Source organism: Marmota marmota, unplaced genomic scaffold, assembly GCF_001458135.2.
Source record: "Marmota marmota marmota unplaced genomic scaffold, marMar, whole genome shotgun sequence".
Taxonomy (NCBI): domain Eukaryota; kingdom Metazoa; phylum Chordata; class Mammalia; order Rodentia; family Sciuridae; genus Marmota; species Marmota marmota.
In genome coordinates, this window is record NW_025999999.1 from 4,826,935 (window position 1) to 4,847,170 (window position 20,236).

The 20,236-nt window shown below is 35.3% G+C and overlaps 1 protein-coding gene and 1 non-coding gene across 2 annotated transcripts in view; one reads left to right on the forward strand and one right to left on the reverse strand.

Annotated features, from left to right (window-relative positions):
• Positions 1-20,236, reverse strand: part of Hpse2 (heparanase 2 (inactive)) — a 660,291-nt gene that overhangs the window by 627,226 nt on the left and 12,829 nt on the right. The window lies entirely within an intron of this gene.
• LOC125618017 lies at positions 2,023-2,158 on the forward strand. Its single transcript, XR_007349225.1, has one exon. It is a non-coding gene; the product is annotated as a small nucleolar RNA SNORA18 (small nucleolar RNA).

The window sequence follows — 20,236 nt, forward strand, 5'->3', positions numbered from 1 at the left end:
GGGTGAGTCCTGACCAGCCCTCAGCAGGACCCGGACCGAGAAGCAGTTTCCACGGGCTCCTAGCCCCGGTCCAGGGAAGTTCCGGGAGCGGAACTCGGCCGCTCCATGCTCGGTGTAAGCTCCTATAAGTGTAAGCTCCAAGAAGCAGTCCCTGCGGGCTCAGTTCCGGGAGCCGGAATTCGGCTGCTTAGTGCTTGGTGTATGCTCTGATAGGGGCAGGGACCAAGAAGCAGCCTCCGCAGGCTCCCCAGCCCTGGGCCAGGGCGGTTCCGGAAGCACCCAGGCGCTGAACCCTAGCAATCTGTCTGCAAGCCGCAGGCGAATTGCAGCCTGAAATTACCGGATCTATGGCTGAATGAGCTGCGGTCAGTCGAAAACAGGGGAGGTGACGTCAGTTTACCAACATGGTGGCTGCTGGCCTCCTCTGTGGTCTGACCGGTGTGGAGAACCGAGATGGACCGCTTCCTTCCCCCGTCTCGAACCCAGAATTCAGCCCTGAGTATGGTGCTTGCGCGGCTGGCAGAAACTGCAGCGCTGTAACCCTGCGTCTCTATCCCAGCGTGCGCTGCAGACTCTAGCCGTGGGGCGATTTGCTGAATAAGCAGTGTTACCCTCCGTGCGACAAACCTCTCGCGTTTGAGTCCCCGTAGCCGATCCTCGTGCGATGGAAATCCTTCCTCCAGGTTCCGGAGCACCCCACTATTGCTGGAAATTCCTAACAAGATATCCTTTAGCCGTCCTGACTTGTCATACTCCCACACAGTGAAGCAGCACACGGGGGCAATGCACTCCCCTCGCCGCCATCTTCCTTCTCCCCTCCGCCATTTGATTTCTAAGTGGGTTTCTTCTTTGTTGAAATACTAAGAGAACCCACACAATAGAATTTTTTGAAGATTAGATGACACATACCTCTACATCCACAGATTGAACAAACCTCTGAGTGAAAATATTTTCAAACAATGTATCTGTGCTGAAAATATACACACTCCCTTGCCATTATTTCTTAATATAAGAATTATATACTTTTATTAGGTATTATTAGTAATCTAGAGATGATTTAAAGTATACAGGATGATGTACACAGGTTATATGTAAACATTACACTGTTTTTCTATAAGGAATTTGAGCATCTTCAAATTTTAGTATCTGCAGAAGTTCCTAAAACCAATTCCCATGGATATAGAGGAATGGATGTAAATTCAAAGTATTTAGCCAACAGTGAAATATCATGTAAAAACAATTTAGAAATACTAATGTAAAATATTAATCTGACAAAAGCAAAAAAAGATAGGACATATCCTCTTCTTAGATTCAATACTACCTAGGCATGCCACCACTAAATTATACATTTAAAATGCTCACTATTGTAAATTTTTTCCAGGTTAACAATAATTTATGGAGGCTGAAGAAATATATTTCTGGAGTAATAAAAAATAATCAAATCTTACTAATGACATCTCACATAACTCACTTATTTCTGAAGCTAAGATACTTCATCATTACAAATAGGAAAAGAAGAACTCAAACTATTTCTATTTGCTGATGGCGTGATTCTTATTTAGAAGACCAGAAAATTTCTAGAACTCATAAATGAATTCCTAAAAGTAGTAGGATATAAAATTAACACCCATAAATCAATTGCATTCCTGCATGTCAGTGATGAATCAACTAAGAGAAATTAGGAAAACTATCCCATTCACAATAACCTCAAATAAATAAAATATTTGGGAATCATTCTAACAAAAGAGGTGAAGGACCTGTACAATGAAAACTACAGATCACCAAAGAAAGAAATTGAAGAAGACCTTAGAAATTGGAAAGATCTCTCCTGTTCTTGGACAGACAAAATTAATATTGTCAAAATAACCATACTACCAAAAGTGCTATACAGGTTTAATGCAATTCCTATTAAGATTCTGATGACATTCTTCATAGAAATAGAAAAAGCAGTCATAAGATTCACTTGGAAAAATAAGAGACCCAGAATAGCCAAAGCAATCCTCAGCAAGAAAAGTGAAACAGGTTGAGGTCTTCCTCCCGATGGAGCTTCTCTTGGAGCCACTCGTCACTGGAAATGCCTCATAGAGTAATTCTGTAGTTTTGCTTTACTCATAGGACTTTTTTTTTTAGGTCTGTGGGAAAGAAGTACAAGACAAAAAGTATAAAAGACCTATTTTTTCTTTTTATCTTAGGTATCAGCATATCCCACACTTGCACTACTGAATGTGATAATAAGAATGGATATGATTTGATTTGAACTCACTGATGTTTAGAGAAGTGTCAGTACTTGAGAACCAGGCAGATCCATCTATACCCAAAGTATAAGGCTTTGTTTATTTTGCTTCTGGCTATTTGTTTTCTCCTTTTTGGATCCTAAAGTCAAGTACTTGAGGAAATTAAATTCCAAATATCCTAGGAAGAGAATTGTAAAATCATCATTATTCCATAATTCAAGTGGAAAAAGAATGGTGGCAAGGCTGTTGAAACAAGTAGATAAGCCTCAGTTCTTTTAAAAAGGTTTGAAAGTAATCTGTATGGAATTAAATACATATATTGAAGATATAAAAATAAAGCTAAAATAGCTAAAAAATAAAAATAAAAAGTGAAGCAAGGAGGCATCACAATGCCAGACCTTAAATTATACTATAGAGCTACAGTAACAAAAAAGGCATGGCATTGGCACCAAAATAGACACAAAGGCCAATGGTACAGAATAAAAGACACAGAGACAAACCCACAAATTCAGTTATCCCATACTAGACAAAAATGCCAAAAAATAAAGGCTCTTCAACAAATGGTGCTGGGAAAACTGGAAATCCATAATGTAGTAGAATGAAATTAGATCTCTCTCTCTCACTCTGCAAAAAACTCAATTCAAAGAGTATCAAGGACCTAGGCATTAGACCAGAGACCCTGCACCTACTAGAAGAAATTGTAGGCCCAGGTCTCCATAATGTCAGCTTAGGAACCAAATTCTTCAACATGACTCCTAAAGTACAAGAAGTAAAATCAAGAATCAATAAATGGGATTGTATCAAACTAAAATGGATTTGTATCAAACTAAAAGGCTAAAATGCTTCTTTACAGCAAAGGAAACAATCAAGAACATGAAGAGAGAAGCCTACAGAATGAGAGAAAATCTTTGCCATCTGCACTTCAGATAGAACATTAATCTCCAGAATATATAAAGAACTCAATAAACTTCACACCAAAAAAAAAAAAAAAAACAAATAACCCAATAAATAGTGAGCAAAAAAAAACTCAACAGGCACTTCACAGAAATACAAATGGTCAACAAATATATTTTTTAAAAAAAGGTTCAACATCTCTAGCAATTACAGAAATCCAAATTCAAACTACACAGATTTCATCTCACTCCAGGCAGAATGACAATTATAAGAATACAAGTAACAATAAATTTTGGCAAGAATGTGGAGGAAAAGTTACACTCATACATTGTCAGTAGGAAAGCAAATTGTTGCAACCACTCTGGCAAGCAGTATGGAGAGTCTTCAGAAAACTTGGGATGGAATCACCATTTGATCCAGTTATACCATGTCTCGGCATACATACAAAGGACTTAAAATCAGTATACCACCGTGACACAGCCACATCAATGTTCAATACAGCTCAATTCATACTTTTCAGCAAATGAATGGATAAAGAAAATGTGGTATATCTACACAAGGGCATACTCAGCCATAAAGAAGAATGAAATTATGGCATTTGCCAGTATGTTAAGTGAAATAAGCCAATCCCAAAAAAACTAAAGGCCAAATGTTCTTTCTGTTTTGTGAATGCTGACTCATGATGGGGGTTGGGGGGAAATGGACACTCACCAGATTTGAGAAGGGAGATGGAAGGTAATGGGAAGAAGTGAGAGGAGATGGGAATGGGAAAGACAGTAGAATGAATCAGACATAACTTTCCCATGTTCATATATGAATACACAACCAGTGTAACTCCACATCGTGTACAACCACGAGAATGGAAGTTATACTCCATGTATGTGTGATATGTCAAAATACATTCTACTGCCATGTATAACTAAAAAGAATAAATAAAAAGAAAAAAGATACCTTATCATTAAAAGGTGAGAAACAACTTTCAGGGTTCTATAAATATTTAAATGAAACAAATGATATTAAACCTTTAGCACAGTATCTGGTACACAGAAAGTACTAAAAATATCAGTTCCACTGTGTAGTTTTAAGGTCCTTATTTTTCATAAATTATAGACCCATCTATTAATCAAAAGTATCAACTATCCACTATATGGTTCACCATTTTTAGAAGATGGGGTATGGAAGAAATAAAAGATGTGGACTCTATTTTCATAGTGCTTACAATTTAGGAGGCCAAAAACAGTTACAGGGAACAACACTTTCAACCCCTAACATATACATTTAATTAAATTTAGCATTTCATAATATTGTTATGATTGAAACCTTTTTTATATTATTGTGGTGAAAACACTTAACATGAGAGCTACCTTATAAACAAAAATTTAAGTATAGAATACTGTGTTGTTAGCTATATGTACAATGTTGTATAGCAGATCTCTAGAACTTTGAATCAGAGAGCATAAATAAAATTTTATTCTGAATAGCACTTCCTATTTTCCCCTTCCTCCCAGTCCCTGATACCCTGCTTCTATGACTTTAACTATCTTAAATACCTTGTCAGTAAAATCTTTAAATATTGTTCTGTGACTGGTTTATTACTCTTAGCATAATATACTCCATGTTAATCCATGTTATCACATATGGTAGAACTTCCTCCTTTTTAAGACTGAATAATATTTAATTATATGTATACACTACATTTTCTTTACCCACTCATCAATCAATGGATACTAAGGTTGTTTCCACATCTTGACTATTGTGAATACTGTTACAAAGAACATGATATTGCAAATGTTTCTTCAGATCTTGATTTCAATTTTCTTGGATAAGTACCAAGGATGTTTTGGATAAATACCCTGGATAAAAATCCAGGATTGATGGATCATATGGTGTTTTATTTGTAATTTTTTAAGGAGTCTTCCTATTTCCCCTAAAGACTACACCATCTTACATTCCCATCAACAGTGTAGTATTACAATTCTGCTACATCCTTGCCAACACTTATTATCACCTTTTTATAGTAGTCATTATAACAGGTATGATGTGATAGCTCATCATGGTTTAATTTTCACTTCCCTGATGTTGAATATCTTTTCATGTACTTGGCCATAAGTACGTTTTCTTTGATAATATGTCTATGCACGCCTTCTACCAATTTTTTTCAATCAGGTTATTTGGTTTTTTGCTTTTGAGTTTAAGGAGTTTCTTTTATGTTTTAGATACTATTCCCTTCTCAGATATATGGTTTACAAATATTTTCTCCACTTCCATAGCTTGCCACTTCATGATGTTGTATCATTTTTGTGCAGGAAATTTTTTTTGATGTAGGCACATTTGTCTAATTTTCCTTTTGTTGCTTATACTTTCTGTGGTGTAACAAAGAAATCATTGCCAAAATCAATGTCATAGAGATTTTACCCTATGTTTTATTCTATAAATAATACAGTTTCAGGTATTAGATGTAAGTCTTCAGTACATTTTGAGTTGATTTTTGTGTATAGTTTAAGATAAGGATATAATACCATTCTTTTGCATATGGCCATCCAGTTTTCCAACAGTCTGCTGAAAAAGAAATTAGGAAGGGCTGGGGTCATAACTCAGTGGTAGAGCACTTGCCTCACATGTGTGAGGCACTGGGTTCGGTCCTCAGCACCACATATAAACAAATAAAATAAAGGCATTGTGTCCATCCTCAACTAAAAATATTAAAAGAAAGAAATTAGGAAAACAAAGTCCATTAACAGTAACCTCAAAAAAAGTATAATACTTGGGAATTAATCTAATGAAAGATGTCAAGGACCTCTACAATGAAAACTATAGAACACTAAAGAAAAAAAAACTGAAGAAAACCTTGGAAGATGAAAAGATCTCTCCATGTTCTTGGATAAGCCAAACCAATATTATTAAAATGGCTATACTACCGAAAGCATTATATAGATTCACTGTAATCCCCATCAAATTACCAATGACATTCTTTACAGAACTAGAAAAAGTAATTCTAAAATTCATTTGAAAAAAATAAGACTAGCCAAAGCAATCCTGAGCAAAAAAAAAAAAAAAAATTTGATGCTTTAGGCATCCCACAGAATGGTACTGGCACCAAAACAGACACAATGACCAATAGAACAGAATAGAAGACACAGAAATAAGTCCACATAAATACAAATATCTGATACTAGACAAAGGTGCCAAAAACATTCATTAGGGAAGAGATAGCCTTTTTAACTAATAGTACTGGGAAAACTAGAAATCTATATGTACAAGAATGAAACTTGACTTCTATCTCTCATCCTGAACAAAAGTCAACCTAAAATGTATCAAACAGGAATTAGACCTGAAACTCTACAACTACTATAAGAAAATGTAGGCCTATCACTCCAACATATTGATACAGGAACCAACTTCTGTAACAAGAATCCTAAAGCATAAGAAATAAAATTTAAAAATCAATAAGTGGGATGGAATCAAATTAAAAAGCTTTTGCACAGCAAAGGAAACAATTAAGAACATGAAGAGAGGCATACAGAATTGGAGATCTTTGCCACCTGCTTCTCAGATACTGCAATCATATCCACAATATATAAAGAATTCAAAACACTTGACACACAAAAAATAACCCAATAATAAATGGGTGAAAGAATTAAACAGACACTTCTCAAAAGAAGAAGTACAACTGACCCACAAATATATGAAAAAAAATGTTCAACATCTCTAGGAATCAAGGAAATGCAAATCAAAATTACACAGAAGCTGGGCACATGACACATGTCTGTAATCCCAGAAGCTCAGGAGGCTGAATCAGGAGAATCCTGAGTTCAAAGCCAGCCTCAGCAAAAGAGAGGCACTAAGCAACTCAGTGAGACCCTGTTTCTAAATAAAATACAAAATAGGGCTGGGGATGTGGCTCAGTGGCCAAGTACCCCTGAATTCAATCCCTGGTACCTCCCCCCCCCAAAAAAAAACCTCAAAAAACAAAACAAAAAAAAACAACTACACTGAGATTTCATCTCACTCCAGTCAGAATGGCAATTACCAAAAATACAAATAATGGTAAGTGTTGGCAAGAATGTTGGGGGGAAAGGTACACTAACTAATACATGGTTGGTAAGACTGCAAATTAGTGCAACCACTCTGGAAAGCAGTATGGAGATTCCTCAAAAAACTAGAAATGGAACCACCATATAATCCAGTTATACCACTCCTTAGTATATATCCAAAAGATCTAAAATCAGCATACTACAGTAATGCAGCCACATCAATGTTTATAGCAGCACGATTCACAAACGCCAAGATATAGAACCAATCAATGTGTCCTTCAACAGCTGAATAGATAAAGAAAATGTGTTATGTATACACAATGAAATATTACTTAGCCATAAAGAATAATGAAATTATGGAATTTTCTGGTATATTAAATAATCCAGACTCAGAAAGCCAAAAGTTGAATGTTTTCTCTGCTGTGTGGTTTTGTCACATATGGCCTTTATTGTGTTACGGTACATTCCTTCTACAGGAAAGAAAATAATCAACAGAGTGAAAAGAGAGGCTACATAATAGGAGAAATTATTTGAAAACCATACATACATCTGATTGGGGTTAAATATCTAAAATATATAAGTAACTCAATTCAGAAGCAAGGAAACAGCACAATTTAAAAACAGGGAAAATACCTGAATAGTCATTTCTGAAGACATACAAATGTCCAGTAAGAACATGAAAAAATGTTCATCATAACTGATAATCAGAGAAATATAATTTAAAACCCACAGTGAAATCATACCTGCTGGAAAAACTATTGCCAGTCACAAAGATGAGAGCTGCCAAGCCGTAATCCCAGCAATTTGGGAGGCTGAGGCAAGAGGATCACAAGTTCAAGGACAACCTGGGCAACCTAGCAATACTGTACCAAAATAAAAAATAAAAAGGACAGGAATGTAGCTCAGTGGTAAAGCACCCTTGGATTCAATCCCCAGTACTAAAACAACAACAAAAAGAGTATAGCTCTGGTAAATCACTGGTCTAGCATGTGCAAGCCCCTGATTCAATTCCCAATACCACCAAAAAAAAAAAAAAACACAAAGATAAGTGTTAGCAAGGATATGGAGACAAGGAAACCCTTGTATGTTGTTGGTGGGAATGTAAATTAGCACAGATGTATATATAAAACAATATAAAATGTCCTCAAAATATTAAAAATAGAACTATCATAAGAGCCAGTAATTCCACCACAGGGTATAAAGTGAAAGAAAATTAAATTAGTATATTGAAGAGACACCTTGACTCCTATGTTCATTACAGCATTATTCATAATGGATAAATAAAAGAAAATGTGAGAGACAGATATAGATATATATATAAATATATCTCATATACATATACATGGATATTATTCAGCCTTAAAAAAAAGAAAAAGAAAATCCTGTCATTTGTGATAACATGGATGAACCTAGAGGACATGGTATAAGTGAAATGAGCGAGACAAGAGAAACAAATACAACATGATCTCATTTACAAGTGGAATCTAAAAATAGTTGAACTCATAGAAACAGAAAGCAGGAATTTGGTTACCAGGAGTGACATGAAGGGTAGTAGGGTGGGGAGATGTTGATCAAAAGATAGAAAATTTTGATTAGAATAAGAAAAAATTCAAAATATCTATCATACAAGATGACTGTAGTCACTACCAATGTATTATACTCTTTAAAATCTCTCAGAGAGCAGATGTTAAGTGTTCTCACCACAAAAAATAAGTGTGTGAGGTAACCCATATGTTAATTGGCTCAAATGAAACATTCTACAATGTACATCTTGAAACATCGTGTTGTATATGATAAATACAAACAATTTCTAATTGCCCAATTAAAAATAATATATAAATTTCCTTGCAGAGGTAGATGCTCAAGAAGTGTTTATTCCTTTCCTTTGAAAGAAGTTAGTGCCACTGAGTCATTTTAGGAGGTTACCATTTTAGTAAGTCTGGGACAGGACAATAACAGGTAGTCAAAGTAGAAAATAACAAAGGAGCTAAAGAAGCAGGAAAGAAAGTTGGTGCTGCATCAAAAAGTCTTTATTATATTCATGAACTAACTAAAAGAAACATTCTTTTAGGGAAAATACTGGATATCAAAATAGGATTTTTTCCCCCACCTTAAGCAAAATGAGACTTCTAAGGAAAATCCAAAAGGCAGAGAAGAGAAAAAGATACCCTGAAGATAAAATATCATTACCCTTCAGTAAGAAAAAAGAAAAAAAAATCACTGAAGAAGTCTCTCCACTGAAATGGAAATGAGGACAACCACCCCATTCACAATATCCTCAAAAAAAATGAAATACTTGGGAATCAACCTAACAAAAGAGGTGAAGGACCTATACAATGAAAACTACAGAACCCTAAAGAGAGAAATAGAAGAAGACCTTAGAAGATGGAAAGATATACCTTGTTCATGGATAGGCAGAACTAACATCATTAAAATGGTGATATTACCAAAAGTACTCTACAGGTTTAATGCAATGCCAATCAAAATCCCAACAATATTTCTCACAGAAATAGAAAAAGCAATCATGAAATTCATCTTGAGAAATAGGAGACCCAGAATAGCAAAAGCAATCCTAAGCAGGAAGAGTGAAACAGGCGGTATAGAGATACCAGATTTTAAACTATACTACAGAGCAATAGTAACAAAAACAGCATGGTACTGGTACCAAAACAGGCATGTAGACCAATGGTACAGAATAGAGGACACAGAAACCAATCCACAAAATTACAACTACCTTATATTAGACAAAGGTGATAAAAGCATGAAATGGAGAAAGGATAGCATCTTCAACAAATGGTGCTGGGAGAACTGGAAAGCCATATGCAACAAAATGAAATTGAATCCCTGTCTCTCATCATGCACAAAAGTTAACTCAAAATGGATTAAGGAGCTAGGAATCAAACCAGAAACTCTGCATCTAATAGAAGAAAAAGTTGGCTCTAATCTCCACCTCGTGGGGTCGGGCTCCAAATTCCTTAATAGGATACCTGTAGCTCAAAAGTTAAAATCAAGAATCAACAAATGGGACTTACTCAAACTAAAAAGTTTTTTCTCAGCAAGAGAAACAATAAGAGAGGTAAATAGGGAGCCTACATCCTGGGAACAAATTTTTACCCCTCACACTTCAGATAGAGCCCTACTCCAGAGTACACAAAGAACTCAAAAAAATAAACAATAAGAAAACAAATAACCCAATCAACAAATGGGCCAAGGATCTGAACAGACACTTCTCAGAGGAGGATATACAATCAATCAACAAATACATGAAAAAATGCTCACCATCTTTAGCAATCAGAGAAATGCAAATTAAAACCACTCTAAGGTACCATCTCACCCCAGTAAGAAAGGCAGCCATTATGAAGTCAAACAACAACAAGTGCTGGCGAGGATGTGGGGAAAAGGGTACGCTTGTACATTGCTGGTGGGGCTGCAAACTGGTGCGACCATTTTGGAAATCAGTATGGAGATTCCTTGGAAAGCTGGGAATGGAACCACCATTCCGCCCAGCTATTCCCCTTCTCGGACTATTCCCAAAAGACCTAAAAAGAGCATACTACAAGGATACAGCATCATCAATGTTCACAGCAGCACAATTCACAATAGCTAGACTGTGGAACCAAACTAGATGCCCTTCAATAGATGAACGGATTAAAAAAATGTGGCATATATACACAATGGAATATTACTCAGCACTAAAAAACAACAAAATCACGGCATTTGCAGGGAAATGGATGGCATTAGAGCAGAATATGCTAAGTGAAGTCAGCCAATCCCTTAAAAACAAATGCCGAATGTCTTCTTTGATATAAGGGGGGTGACTCAAAACAGAGCAGGGAGGAAGAGCATGAGAAGAAAATTACCATCAAACAGGGACGAGAGGTGGGAGGGAATGGGAGAGAGAGGGGGAACTGCACGGAAGAGGGAAGGAGACCCGCATTGTTATACAAAAATACATATAAGAGGATGTGAGGTGAAGGGGAGGAAAAAAAAATAAGAGAGAGTGAGAGAAATGAGTTATGGTAGATGGGGTAGAGGGAGGGGAGGGGAGGGGGCATAAGAAGGGGATAGGAAGGGCAGCAAAATACAACAGACACTTGTTTGATAGTATGTATAAACGTGGCTGTATAATCAACATGATCCTGCAATCTGTACACGGGGGAATAATAAGAATCCATACCCCATTTGAAACAAATGTATGATATATGATATGTCAAGATCAATGTAATGTTTTGAGCAACCAATAAATTTCTGATGTTTAAAATTTAAAAAAGAAGTCTCTAACACTGAATTCCTTTTTAAATAATCTCTGATAAATAATCATACAATGATTAAATAGACCACTTCTGGCCTTGGTCTTCTGCTGCACAAGACAGGAAGTCCATGGCCAAAGGAAAACATCATATTTCCCTGAGTTTCAGCAAGAGAAAAAAATTCCCTTTGTGGTACTCACAAACACAACTTTCAAATTGAGGTAAATGTTGTATTCAATGTCACTGTCAACAAGCAAAGCCAATAAAAGAGGCCTAGAAGGCTTATATTTTCCCATGAGCATTTGTCCCCTGGGTTCACATTTTTAGAAAAACTAATCTGAAGGAGGCATAAGGAACTAAGTGCTAAAGTTAAACTGCCTGAGATGGCTGTGCCTCCCCAGCCCTGGGATTACATGTATATATCACTCACTTGGCTTCTATGTGAGCTTTAGGCAGAGACTTAACATTCCCAAGCCTTGAATTCCTCTTCTATAAAATGGGAATATCACGAAAACTAAATGAAACATTATCAAAAAAATGTTTTTAAAAGTCATGCTTCAAAGGGCATAATCAAGAAAGTGAAAAATAACCCATGGGATGGAAATAAATGTATGCAAGTCATATATCTCATAAGGGACTTACAGCTGGAATACACACACACACACACACACATATTCTCTAACAACTCAATAATAAAAAAGACAAATAACAATTTAAGCAAAGGATTTAAATAAATATTTTGGCAAAGACATACAAATGACCAAAAAGCAAAGGAAAAGATCCTCAACATTACCCATCTTTAGAAATATAAATGAAAACCATAATGAGATACTATTTCATGTCCCCCTCTAAGATGGTCAGAATCAAAAAGAGACAATAACAAGTGTTGGAAAGATGTAGAAAAATTGGAATCCTCATACCTCGCTGGTTCAAACATAAAATGGTAGAGCCAATGGACAAGTTTGTCAGTTCCTTAAAACACAGAATTACCATAGACCCTGCATATATTTCCACTCTTTGGTATAGACTCAAGAGAAAGGAAAACATATGTCTACACAAAAGCTTACACAAATGTTCATAACAGCATTATTCATAAGAGCCAAAAAGTACAAACCCAAATGTTCATTAAACTGATAAATGGATAAACAAAATGTGGTGTATCCATATGGTGGAATGTAATTCAGCAATAAGGAACCTAAGTTCTGGTGCATACTACAACTGGGATGCACCTTGAAAACATCATGCTAAGTAAAAGAAGTCAAAAACAAAGGACCACATATTGTATGATTACATTCACATGAAATATCCAGACAGACAAAAGGTAGATTAGTGATTGTCTATTGTCGTAGGGAAAGACAAATTATGAGAAAATGGCTAAGGGGTACAAAATTTCCTTTCAGGGTGATGAAAATGCTCTAAAATTGTGGTATATTGTTGCACAACTCTGTTAAGATACTAAAATTCACTGAACAGTAAATTTTAAATGGCATGTGAATTATATAGAATGTGAATTATATCTCAATAAAGCTGTTTGTTAAAAAATTTAAATGAGCCAATGCTGTTAAATTTTTTAGCATAATTCCAAGCTCTTTGGAATTATTCAATAAATTCAAACTGATGATGTTACTGATATTCCATAAGAAATACATTTAATTTTTTAAAAAGTTATGCATGTAACCGATGAGAATCACCTGGATCTTTAATCTCAAAATTATAAAACCATTCTAAACACAGAAGAAACCTTTAGAAATATCAACAATGTTCTAATAATCTAAACACTAACCAATGTTTACAATAATCAAAAACAATATCAGCAATAAATTCATCTGGGACACCTACAAAATATTCCTCAAATATTTCTTACAATTACTACTTCTTCCTCAGTAATTTGTCTGTTCACATTCCTACAATATCGTTATCTATTTTATGTCATTTTCTCCACTAAAATCTAAGTTGTATCAGGACAAGGACTGTGTCTTATTCATTTCTGTATCCTTAGAAGGGAAACATAGTAAAGTGCCGATTACATAGTAGGCAATTAAGGAAAGTAACATTTAATTGTGAAAATGTACAGCTTTCTTGAAATTTCTCATCCATCTGAACTCCTGTTTCAGCCCCCTTTAACAAGAAGAGGAAAAGTTTAACAACTGATCCATTTAACAATTACAACCACATCTCTTACCTGACAAATAAACAAATGAAATCTTAGCAAAAAAAAAATGAAATCTTACAGTCTTGACATTTAAAAGGGTTTTCAAGAATGCAAAAACTACCTGCAACAGATTATTTAGCTCTAGAAAAGTCTAGGATGGCCCTAGGAAAATGCTGGGATGTTTATTTAATTGGCCTGCCATCATCACTAAAGCAAAATGAATGAGAATTCTCTCCCAGCTCCCCATTTTGCTACTGTCTTCCAGTAAACATTTTTTCCTTTGGGCTCCCATAAATGCTAATATTAGTAACCAGTAGCAAAGCTTTGCTGCTCCCCTTTGCCAGCAACGTAGACATCACCTAGAAGTTTGTCAGAAATACAGCATCTCATTTTTACTACTTCACCATATAATACATATGTACATTAAAAGTGTAGGCATCACTAAAATACTTGATGCCTGGGCTCTAGCTCCAAATGCCACCATAGACCAGGTAGGGTGCCTCAGGCAAATCACTTCACCCAGAGGTTCTTATTCTGGTGTGCACTTTAGGGTTACCTGGGAAGGTTTTTTTTTTTTTTTTTAATTGAAATGCTGATACTAGAGATATATTTAACTAGTCTAGGACCCAAATATATTTTTTCTCCATATTTTTATTGGTATATTACAGTTGTACATAATGGTGGGATCTATTGTTACATATTCTTAATATGCAAACAATATAACAGTATAATTTGGTCAGTATCATTCCCTAGTATTTCCCCTTTCCCACCCCTCTTCCTTCTCCTGGTCCCTTTCATCTAGTCTACTGATTTCCCTTAAATTTTCATGAGATCTCCCCACACCATTCTTTTCCTTTTCCTCTCTAGATTTCATATATGACAGAAAACATAGGACCCTTGACTTTCTGAGTTTAGCTTAGTTTGCCTAATGTAATATTCTCAAATTCCATTCATTTTCCTACAAATGACATAATGTCATTATTCTTTTACGGCTGAATAAAACTCCATTGTGTAAATATACCACATTTTCTTTATCTATACATCCAATGGTGGACATCAATGTTGGTTTCATAGTTTGATTATTGTGGATTGTGTTGCTGTAAACATAGGTATCCATGTATCTGATTTGTTAGAATTAATCCCAACAAGTGGTATAGCTGGGTCATATGGTTCCTCTAGCCTTCTGAGGAATCTCTGTACAGGTTTTCATAGCAGTTGTACTGATTTACAATCCCACCAACAGTGTAAGTATGTTCCTTTTTTCTCCATGTCCTCTCCAGCATTTATTATTGTTCATATTCTTGATGGCTATGATTCTGACAGGAATAAGAAAATCTCAGTATAGTTTTAATTACTAATGATGTTAAACGTTTTTTTTCTTTTATTTGTTGTCCATTTGCATTTCTCTTTTTAGAAATGTCTATTTAGTTCACTCGCCTATTTATTAATTGGGTTGTTTATGTTTTAGGTATTAAGTTTTTTGAGTTCTTCATATATCTTGGGTATTAATCCTCTGTAAGAAGAGTAGTTAGCAAAGATTCTTCTATTCTGTAGCTTCTCCACATTCTTATTTCCTTTGCTATGTCAAAGTTTTTTAATTTGATGCTATTCCATTTATTAACTCTTGGCATTATTTCCTGAGCTTTGGGATAGAACCCAATATGTTTTAAAATTCCCCTAGCTAATTCTAATGGGCGGCCAGAATTGGGAACAACTCTAAGCATCTATCAAATGGTACAACTTAATGGGGTTCTGGGAACTAAATCCTATCACCTTTAAAAAGCTCTAGGTCTAGCAATAGGGACATATAAGTACTCAATAAATGGTAATTATTATTATCATGCCTGGAAATCTAGAAATGAATATTCCTATAGCAAGGACTAAAAAAAAAAGAATAAAAATAATTTTAAAAACAGGCTCCAATGTACTGGTCTGGCTCCATCCTACAGGTAGGTACCTGCCACAATCAAAGAACACATTATCCCCAACGACAAATTCTTCCTAGCTACAAACTGTTGATCCCAGCTTCAAGGAAACACAGTGTCAGGTAAGGGGCAAACCACGTCTACATGGTGTCTGAAAGGCCAACACCTTCATTTGGAATTTATTGGTGGAGGGTAGGCAAGCCTTATTTCAACAGTTCTGTAACACAGGAAATCCCCCTTACCACACCTTCCTGATTTACACTGGTCCTTGATACACACCACATGTGTTATAAACTCTTTTCCCCTCCCCCAAAGTTTTCAATTGTTGTGTTCCACATTTAGGTGATGAAAACTTAAAACTTGTGGTTATAACTTCTATGAGAAATTTCATTTTGAAAGCTTGCTAAATTTCAACTTTATTGCCATGAGGAAAACATAAGAAACAAAAGACCTCAGTCATCTACTAACACAAAACCCCTACTGAAGACATTTAATAAGTGTAAGTTTTCTGCTACAAGTTGTTGAAAATCCTGACCTTTGGACTGGGGTGCCATTCATTTGCGTCTACAAATGTTCTATGAAACAATAGCATTTATTTGTTCAATGGTTTTAGGTTACGTGTTTAATTTCACCTAAGGATTTTAACTTGGCTAAGCCTGGGACCATAGTTCCTTTTGAATCTACATCTCACTGATTTTACCTTGAGTCTACTTTTCCCAGGCAGTTCACAATGGTCAGGCAAATAAGTCCACAATATGGTTTTCCAAAAAATTACAAGGAAATAAACACCCAGCCAAGAATAGCATGCCTATCAAGATCACTGAAAAAATATACAGACTTATCTCAATAGTGACTATATGCAATTTTAAAAGTGTGCATGGTTTAGTGACTGTCACCAGAAAGCTCAAGATCTATTTCCAGCTTCTCTGCTTACTCACTATGGGCCTCCTTTGTAGCAGTCAAACAGACAATCCCATACTTTCACTGGGTGCATTGTAATAGCTAATGAATGTCTACATTTACATCTTTTCTTTGTTGGAGGTCTCAGCAGTGATATTGGCATCCCACAGAGTACTCTCAAATTCTCCTCTGTTACATGTTGTGGACTAGATTCTAACAATATCTTAGGTTTGGGCCCCAGTCTAAAGAAGGTCTGGGGTTCAAGTTCTATGTCTCCAGGAATAGCATTCTACAAACTGTTTAGGAATTTGTCAATGGAGAATAGTTCAAAACCATGCAAGAAGCCATGATTAAAATGAACCCCAGCTTTCCTACAAGCAGACGTGACCTTTCACAGAAACCACAGACCCATTCTAGCCTTCCAGATAAGCTGTTTCACATTGGATCAACCACCACAGAACATAAATACCTATGGCCACTGAATGGGAATAAGTACTTGTGTTCTGTGATGATTTAGCTGTGATACTTAAAAGAGTGTCAGGCCTGAAGGTAGAAGTTCTAATCCCAGCACTGATACTTAAAACCATGTTATTATGAACAACTTCAATGAGTCTATTTTCTCATTTATTAAATGGAGATGTCTATGTGAAATAAGATTACCATATATAGTTGCTGTGAGGATGTAAGGAGTTCTTTTTTTTAACTTTTAAGGAATATTACAAATGTAAAATATAATTATTTTTCTCATGCAAATGACTGATCAGAAACTATTCAAAAATGGTTGCCTTCTGTCTTCTTTAGTCTGTTTCTAATTGAACATGCCAGCTCTTTATAAATCTCTCTTCATGGGCTGAGTAGTATTCAAATTTATGAAACAGCTTTAATGAGATGAGTGACATTTAAAGAGAATCAAAAATTCCCAGCCAGGATCTCTTTCAAATCACATAGTGATATACTACTTGAACAAGAGGTCAAAACATTTTTAGTGTCACTTTCCATCTGCATCCATAACTTTACAAAGCACTTGTTTTATTAAAAGAAAACATATTTTGATGGGTAGGGTTAGTTTTGCTCTAGCCATTTTCATTTACCCAAAGAATGTATTATAACAAAAGGATTAAGATGGATAAGGGTATATAAATAGATGTTAGGGGGAAAAATTAGATCAAATTCTAATTTGAAGAGAGATGTAATACTTCAGCATCATTTTGTTAGACACTACAAATAGCAAACAGATAAATTCTTAAAAACAAAAAAGTACCAATGAAAGAGAATAACTAAATAAAGCTCATTCACATTCAGATTATTCTTTAGCCAATGAAAAATGGACCAAAATTACCAGCTAAGAGTTTTCTAAAGGAAGGTAGACCAGTAGAATAAACAAAAGAGACCAGAAAAGGGAAGGGGGAGAAAAAAGGGAAGGTATTGAAGATGGAAATTAACCAAATTATATTGTTATCTTGTGTTCATGTATGAATATGTTACCATGAAGCCCAGTATTCTGTATAATTATAATGTGCCAATAAAATTTTTAAAAAAATTTTTCTAGATAACACAATATGATCCCATGTGTATATTTAAAAATCTATATACTTCTGTATGAAGGACAAAAGATCTGAAAATATATATGCCAAACTATTAAAAATGATTATATCTCTGAAGTGGGACTGGGAGTAGAATACAAAAGAGAGACTTTCACTTTTTATTTGATGTATGTATTATTGAGTTTGTATTAATGAGCATACATTGCATTGGTAGGTAATAGAATGAATAAAAAAGTATAAATCTTTAAAAAGAAATGAATAAAGAAGTTAAACATCAACCAGAAAAATCCTATGAATTAAAAAATAAATAAATAAAAGCAGGAACAATGAATGAAAGAGATGTTGCTTCCTTTAGTATGTTAAGCTGCCAAGTAAGTGGGAAATAACCAGTCAATAAGTATTCACTGAATAGCTACTAAGCAAAAGGTATATTTAGATGTTGTAGAAACTGCTGAAATTGATATAATTGTTTTGCTCAAATGGTCAATAAACCAGGGACAGAGACAAGTCTACATAAAAATACACCCAAAAAAAACCTGAGAGCAAAAGATAGAATATTATAATAACTACAGGAATTATTTTTAGGCAATAAATGCTTTAAGCATTCAGGCCCCCAAAAAAAGTTTTAAAAATTAAAAAAAATTTATTAGAATTACTTGAACTGAGATAATGAAGAATCAGAGAGAAAGAAGACAAACTTAAGCAGAATTTTGAAAGTAGGTGACATATAGAAATAGCTAGAAAGTGGCATAGGGATGATTGGGCAGGGGATTCAGCGGGTTAGAGATGAAGAGAATGGCAGAGAGGTAGGAACACTAACACAAAGCAACACCATCAGCTTATGAATGGACTCAGGTTCCTATGGAAAGACTGAAGGAAGAAGCTGGTCAAGGAGGGTGGGCTTGACTGCAGAGAGCCTCAAAAGATGGTGGACAGTTAAGGAGGCCTTGATCTAGTAGACAAGGAATGTATGACCCTGAAGTTTTCACTCTAGGCAATGACAGAAGGAAAGCAGAGCTTCAGAGACTAACCGGACAGTAAGGTGGAGAGAATATGAAGATAGAGACCCAGATGAGAGGCTACAGAATAGGTTTGCGATGATAAGTGTCCAAACCACATGGAAACAGCCACAGGGAAATCAACAATAATTATCATTTAGCCCTTTTTTAAAAGAGATATTCAAATCAAACTGAGGCAAACACAAAAGCATTTCACCTAAAGTAAAGGCCTTTGAATCTGTCTTGGTAGAGAAATAAGGAACAGTGTGTTACTGTGCTATAACAGGAACTGTGAAAATTACAAACTTAGGAATGTGATGGTCCTGGATTCACTGACAACTCAGTCAATTACTAGCACATTTACTTAACCCCTGAGACTTGGTGCAGAATATATAACCTCTTTGATCTTTAATTTACTTCATTTTAAGTACTATAAGGTTCTCTGCTTAAATTTAACAAAATCTTAAGACAAAGACTTCAAGAACTTGGAGGAAGTATGAAGGAAGGGCCTTCTTGAAATATCACCTTTACCAGCTCCCCTATCCTTCCATAAGGCATCACTCAGCTTAGAATTTGAAGGAATAGAAAAGTAGAATATGGTTCCAGTAAGTAAATACAAGATAACTTAATTCTAAAATTACCCAGAAATTTTTTAAATATTTTCAGTTTCCCCAGAATTTTTTCAAAAATTCTTATTTCTGTTTTTTCCCACCAATCTCCTTACATCAATCACACTGTTGATCTCCATTTTTATAATCCCCTTCAATGTGTGTACTTCCAAAATACACCTCCTTCCAAAAGAAACTATAAGTTCTATTCAACTCATATTGCCAGTTATTATGCCACTCTAATAGAGCTTAAAAATGTGACAGCCACTTCTTTCAATTATTTTTGTGTCTCCTTATAATTATTCTTTCACTGTTTTATCTAACAATGATTTTGTCTCCTATCCTGTAAGACCTTCAAATATACTGAAGGGAAAACCAACCTAAAGCACTATTTTTTTTCTTTTTTTGCTTCACAAGACTTTTGGGTTCCAGATAAATGAGTGGATGAATAAGTTAAACAATAAAAACAATACATGAATAAAACACTGGATCCCTCTCTTATCTAAGCACAGTATAGTGAATATACTCATCTATCAAAATCCTATGTCTTTTCTGTGTGTCTGTTTATTCTATGTCTGTGTACGTGTCTCTCTCTCTTTCTCTCTCTCCCCCTTTCTCTCTCTCTCTCTCTCTCTCTCTCTCTCTCTCTCTCTCTCTCACACACACACACACACACACACACACACACACACACACA